The sequence below is a fragment of the Helianthus annuus genome, chromosome 15 (genome assembly GCF_002127325.2).
Source record: "Helianthus annuus cultivar XRQ/B chromosome 15, HanXRQr2.0-SUNRISE, whole genome shotgun sequence".
In the NCBI taxonomy this organism is placed as follows: domain Eukaryota; kingdom Viridiplantae; phylum Streptophyta; class Magnoliopsida; order Asterales; family Asteraceae; genus Helianthus; species Helianthus annuus.
In genome coordinates this window covers 32,494,746-32,502,141 of record NC_035447.2, presented here as the reverse complement: position 1 = coordinate 32,502,141, position 7,396 = coordinate 32,494,746, and positions in this window count along the sequence as shown.

The window sequence follows — 7,396 nt, the reverse complement described above, 5'->3', positions numbered from 1 at the left end:
TACCTTTTTGGAGGGTTCTTCCAGTGGTGCTCGGAAGGTACGTGACGACCAAGACAATAGCGCCCAATGGACCAAACATGATGAATCGTGCGACCAAACCTGAGATCGAGTAAACTGGTAAAGAATCTTGAATCAACTAATAACCATTGAAGATTGACCAAAACATGATGAATCGTGCGAAGAACAGCTGAAAGAGAATCTTTATTTAGGGATTTGAAAAGAAATCGCCTGTGATGAGAAGAATAGAGAAGAAAGAGAGAAATAGAGAAGAAAGAGAAAAATGTGTAGTATAAGTTTGAATCTAGAAGAAAGAGAGAGTTGATCTGATGTGCATTAAATGGCAAAACAACTCCCCATGCATTTTCAAATTTGCCTCCTAAAAAAATGTAACTTTTTCAATTTAACAACAATACAAAAAACAGATTATATATAAAAAATTCGGAATAATGACATCAGCGGAGTCTATGTGGCATAGCTAAACAACTGACACGTAGGCAAAATTACGTCATCATCTAAGCTCCTTTAATAGAGAGTATAGATTATATAAATATATAAAATAAAAAAATACAAATGTACCCAATAATCGAATATACTCTCACGCAAGTTGATAATAAAAAGGATAAAATACGGAGTAAGACGCCAACCTTTCTAAAATTAAAAAATTAAGACGCTAGAAGTGGAATAATTGATGAATCAAGCTCCCGGTTTAATTGGACTATTTCATGCATCTTTCCTTCTTCCATTCTACCAGGCTTGTTTACCCCCCGGTGATCCTTCACTGAAGGACCTTCAGTCAACCATTACGTCCACGGTTATCAAATATCAGGGATCATAGTCGATCTGAGTTCGTTACTTTATGGAATAACAGATTTTAGAGTAAATTGCCAAAATCGTCCATGAGATTTGGGTATGTTTGTGAGTTTCATCCAAAAAAACTTTTTTGTACTAAATAGTCCTTCACTTTTTAGATTTTTTTGCCATTTTCATCCAAAAGGCTAATTTGATTTATTTTTCTGTCAAATATTTGGATGAAAATGACCAAAAAAATCCCAAATCTCAGGGACGATTTTGGCAAAAAAGTTAGATGTTTAGATTAAAATGGCAAAAGATCCCAAAAGTGAAGGCCAATATGGTATAAAAAAATTGTTTTGGATGAAATTGGCAAACATGCCCAAACCTCAGGGACGATTTTGGCAATTTACTCTAGATTTTAATAATCCCAATTATTAGCCGTTGACCGGCAACGACAACGATCCCAACTTCAAAAATAACAAGTGATGGTCCCACATTTTCAAATATTGTAAACAAATGGACCTTTGCTAACACAAAAGAAAAGGAGGACAAAAACAAATTAAGGTTCTATTAGTAAGGTTTCAAAATCCAAATTCATCTGTTTCAAAGTAATTTCAAAGACACCTGCCGTATCGAGCGAGCCAACCCATTAGTATATATATATATACATATATATATATACATACATACATATATATATATATATATATATATATATATATATATAGGACCGCTAAAATGAAAACCACCTCCAGTTGTAAGAACCATGAGAACCAGTCTCCACCAATCAGATTATGCCAACCAAAAGGGTAGTTTGGTCATTTACCCAAAATGTCAAATCTCCTATCTCTCTCTACATTTAAAGCCATGAGACTTTTATCACTCTCCTCATTTTGATTCCTGTCACGTTCTCTCTCCTCATTTCTTGAATATCAAATAGACCTTTATCTTCTTTGTTTCCAAACCATAACCCACCACCATCTTCTCCAGACAAGACACACCTGTCACACCCTGGCTTTGCGGAAGCGTGGTTAATTTGTGTGACTTCTTAATACCATAGCTTAATCATAACAAAGCTATATGAATTTAAAAACCATGCAAGTCATCCATTAAGTTTTTGAAAACATCATGCAATACCAGTGTTTTTAACATGCAACCATAACCTTGTTTAGTAACATTACAACTTATAACAAAACATAGACGTGATTTAGGGTTTGTGTCTTGTCCAGGTAAGAGACACAACCCTAAACCCTGATGACTTCATGACCAGTGCAGTGGAAAACGTTCCACACCGTGCCAGATCCGTTTAATTTCCTGAAATACATGTGAGTTGAAAAAATCAACAATAATGTTGAGCGAGTTCACGTGTAGGTGAGTATGTAAAACATTTGTGAGTATAAAAATAGTTATGGTATGTAGCAGTGTAAGAGGACTTGTGATCACCAATGGTTTGCAAGGCCACTGACATATGTGAAGTGCAAATAGGGAGACTCAAACCTAGCAGATTTCGCCACGGCAAAGTATGTGGACAAAGTCACCCCACGGTCCGTTTCTAGTTTGGCCGGGGGCTGGGCTCGCTACACCCAGATAGATCTACCGCTCCTGTCCCTCGGTCCCTCCATGAGGACTAATGGCCCCATGTTGTTCCTATCCACTCACATGATCGTATAACACCTCCTTACGTTAAACATACCGTTGTAAAGTACTCGTAAATCATAGTAACATGTATTTCACCCCCGCAGTTAAGTAAACTGAAAACAGTTAGAGAAAAGGGGGACATGAACTCACAGTGAATGCGTATCTCTACCAAGTAATCCGAATATCCGAAGCTGTGCAACGACCTACAGGTGCTAATTCTATTAGACGGATGGCCGTGCCTTAGCTTTATAACTTACATTTTTAGGAGACGGTTAGACAACCGTTTCGTGTATATACTTGGTATTTTACTTTCCTTCCCAAGGATGGGGGATTTAAATACATGTGTATTTATACTATCTCATTAAGTCCCACTTAATATATTTTTATTTCTCTTTCCAAAATATAATTATTTTTCTCAAAAATAATATATTTTCTCTTTACATAATACTTTCCAAAATAATACGTTGACAACATACGTGTTGGTGAATATTTCCGCGTAATGCGTAAGTTACGTTTTAATGATTAGGTGGTAATAGAAATTACCGTTGTAACTTTCATGCTTGTCGTATAAGCGTTTGTATTATTTTGGGTTTGACAAGTTAGTAAATATTATTTTTACTCTAAAAATAATATTTATACATCTTCACAAAATAATCATAAACAGTGTTGTGACAAAATATATTTACCGAATATATATTTATCACGTTTAGTTTTGTGAAAATCCCACCTCCGATTATTTAATAAATAAAGTTATGGCGAAAATATATATCCGTAAATATTTCCAAAAATAATTCTAACACTTGTAAATAACTCTAAGTGTTAGATTTTAGAAAAATTTCGCCAGAGTTTCCCCTGTAACTGGAGGTGGCCACGCTTTCAAGCGTATCATTTTCTTTTACAAAATCACTTCTTTTATTTCAATCAATCAATTTCCAACATAATAAACAAGTTTCAACACTTCAAATTTGTAGACTAGTATGTAAAATCGCATCGTTTCATGAACTTGTAGTTTTTCCAAAAACCATGGTGTAGATCTCGTTATAATTTATGGATCTAGGTATAAAATGATCTAGTCTTATAAAAACCCAGTTGTTATAACAGTTCTTTCTTTACAACTTCCCGACAACTTTTGTAAAAATTGTTATTTTGTCGGATCTTTCATTTTATAAGTGTTTCTACACTTGTAGTTTATAGAAAACATCCTTTTATCAACATGTTATCCACTTTTATAAAACATGATTTTCTCGACACCCGGTCCTACGAATATACCACTTGTACATACGTAGATCGGCTCGTTTTAAACACTATTTTGCATGTCAAAACACTTTTACACAAGTTCATGTTTCCCGTGTGGTGGAGTTTCACCTTTTAACCCTTGTACTGCTAGAAACAAGTGTATGTCAAGATTCGGGATCTTAACAAAGTCGGGTTAAACGATGATAAGAGCCACCACATCATAGATCGGGCCATAATAACCAACATATTCAAATACTACGACATTTACACGCGTTATGACCTTTTATCCAACGATTTTCATGTTTTAGTAGACTTTTTAGATTCGAATAGTGGGTTACCGACATTTAACCGATAAAAATCCTTTTAACCACTTTAGACACGATTAAAAACGAGTTTTAAACAATATACCTCTAGCTCGAGGCTAGGGAAGAATCTAGTCGAAAACGGTGTGGATAAAAGCAAATGCACGAGGTCCTTTAGCTTCCGTTTGCTCCAAGCTCCGTTGTACGTGATCCCCGACACTAGTGTATGCTTGGAATGGAGAGACGCGAACCGAAAAATGGATGGGTGGTGGTGAGTATGTTCGGCCGAGAGGGAGGAGCAAGGAGGGAGGGAGAGTTGTGATCTTGAGTGTGTGTTCTTGTGAATGAGAGAGAGAGTTATTTATAGGAAAAATCAAGATCATCGTCCATCGGATCTCCATGCTCTCTAGATATCCACGTAATCTATTATAAAATATTAAAAGTGTACCACCTAGTTCCATCCTAATGGAACCGGCCCAAGGGGGTGTGGGGTCGCCCGGTTGGGTCTCGATCGTGCAGTTACAGTTTAGTTTGGTTAAAGTCGGTTACTTTAGGGATTAACCCCGTTAGTTGTTAAATGTGTTATATTGCGGGTGTTAGGGTAATCAGGGACCCTAACTGGCTCAGAAAAATACCAACAATAATTCTGGCAATATTTTCATGTTCCGGGTATTGTCCGGTTGTTCGGTTGGATAGGAATCCGTTAAAGTGCTTAAGATATCCTTTAAGCGTCGTAAGTAATATTTTTAGCGACACAACTTATTCAGCAAAGTGTCAGGAATAATTCCTTGTATTTTTGGCACTTTATTAATTAGCTAGAAGCTAGTGTGTAAATAAAAGTGTTGTGTTTCGTGCTTAAAGTACGTTTTAGGCACATCCAATTTCCGTATCTTATGCCTAGAGACGCAACTATACAACCCTTGTATCCCTACACATACTATGGGTGTAGTAAAATAATTCTGGCTCATTCAGGCCTTTAGAGGCAGTGTCTGCCTGATGCTGGTTATATCAGCATGTTCAATAGGTTATCCGTTCAAATGCTACTGTGCTTTTGTGCATCATGTTTGTCACTAGAGTTCAGTAAATAAATAATGTAGTGACAGGAAAAATCAAAGTATGATGCAGACATGTACATGTATCAACAATCAAGTAGCAGTTTATCAGAAATCTCAGTTAAGCACAGTAATTAGGCAACAGTTAATAGCTAATTAAGTCGTACGGATACCTGGTTTTGTGAGGGTTGTCACATTCTCCCCCCGTTAAATAAATTTCGTCCCGAAATTTAAGTTCTGCTTGTAGATGCAGAGTTTTTAGGAAATAAGTGGGGGTATTTCTCTTTCATCCGGTCCTCACGCTCCCAGGTGTATTCAGGACCATGTCTGGCATTCCAGCGAACCTTGACGAGTTTGACACTGCTCCGGCGGGTCCTGTTAACTTTCCAATCTGTGACCTTGACAGGTGCTTCTACGAAGTGGAGCGTGTCGTCAACACGAATCTCGTCGATAGGAATGGCAACGTCAACTTGAGTTGGACTTTTCTTTAAATTGGATACACGAAATGTATCGTGAACACCATTTAGTTCAGTAGGTAGGTCCAACTTGTATGCTACGGTTCCAATTCTTTCTAGAATTCTGAAAGGACCAATGTAGCGTGGATTTAACTTCCCACGCTTCCCAAAGCGTGCCACCCCTTTCCAGGGTGATACCTTCAATAACACCATCTCTCCAACTTGAAAATCCATATGTTTTCGGTTTGGATCCGCATAGGCCTTTTGTCTGTGGCGAGCGGCTTCGATGCGTTTAAGAATCTGCGCAATCTTGTCCGTCGTCTCTTGAACGATTTCGGGACCGGCAAGCTGCCTATCACCTGCGTCAGCCCAACATAGTGGTGATCGACACTTGCGTCCGTATAGGGCTTCAAAAGGCGCGACACCAATACTGGTGTGGTAGCTGTTGTTGTATGAGAATTCGACCAAAGGTAAGTGTTTATCCCAGCTACCGCCCAAATCCATAGCACATGCTCTCAGCATGTCTTCCAAAGTCTGTATCGTTCGCTCGCTCTGGCCGTCAGTTTGCGGATGGAACGCAGTGCTCAGATTCAATTGTGAGCCAAAAGTTTCTTGGAAGGATTGCCATATCCTTGACACAAACCTTCCGTCTCTATCAGAGATGATCGAGAGGGGTACTCCATGTCGTGCTACGATCTCTCTCAAGTAAATTTCCGCAAGTTTACTAGTACTGTCTTTCTCCTTGATTGGCAGAAAGTGTGCGGACTTTGTTAGGCGGTCAACAATCACCCAAATCATATCATGACCTCTTGGCGTTCTTGGCAGTTTTGTAACAAAATCCATTGAGATTTGTTCCCATTTCCACTTGGGAATCTCAGGTTGTTGCAGAAGTCCCGAGGGCTTCTGGTATTCCGCCTTGACCTTAGCGCACGTTAAATATTTGCTCACGTAAATAGCAACGTCGCCTTTCATCCTAGGCCACCAGTAGTAATTTTTGAGATCTTGGTACATCTTATCCGATCCAGGGTGGATAGAGTACCGTGACTTGTGCGCTTCATCGAAAATAACTTCCCTTAATCCACCAAATAGAGGAACCCAAATCCTTTTCTCAAAACATAATGTTCCTTCCTCGTTTGGTACCAAAAGCTTCTCCATTCCACGGAGATATTCTTCCTCAAGGTTTCCCTCCTTGAGAGCTTCCTTTTGTGCAGCACGAACGCGCGAGGAGAGATCGGTTTGGATTATCATTTCCATAGCCCTAACCCTTAGGGGCTTGATCCTTTCCTTACGACTTAGGTCATCGGCGACTACATTCGCCTTCCCTGGGTGATACTTTATCTCGCAGTCGTAATCGTTCAATAATTCAACCCATCGTCTTTGCCTCATATTCAACTCCTTCTGGTTGAATATATGCTGTAGGCTTTTGTGATCTGTGAAGATTGTGCACTTCGTACCATACAGGTAGTGTCTCCAGATCTTTAGTGCAAAAACCACTGCGCCAAGCTCCAAATCGTGGGTGGTATAGTTCTTTTCGTGCACTTTCAGTTGACGTGATGCGTAAGCAATGACCTTTTGGCGTTGCATCAACACACAACCCAATCCCTGATGCGATGCGTCGCAATATACCACAAAATCGTCGGTGCCTTCTGGTAGAGCTAAGATTGGCGCGTTACAAAGCTTATCCTTTAATATCTGAAATGCTTCATCCTGTTTGATTCCCCAATCAAACGTCTTGTCCTTCTGCGTGAGGAGCGTCAAAGGTTGAGCGATTTTCGAGAAGTCCTCGATGAACCTTCGATAGTAGCCAGCCAAACCCAAGAATTGTCGAATCTCGGTTGGCGTTGTAGGCGTTTCCCAATTCTTGATTGCCTCGATCTTGGTGGGATCAACATGAATTCCATCCCCATTAACCACATGTCCA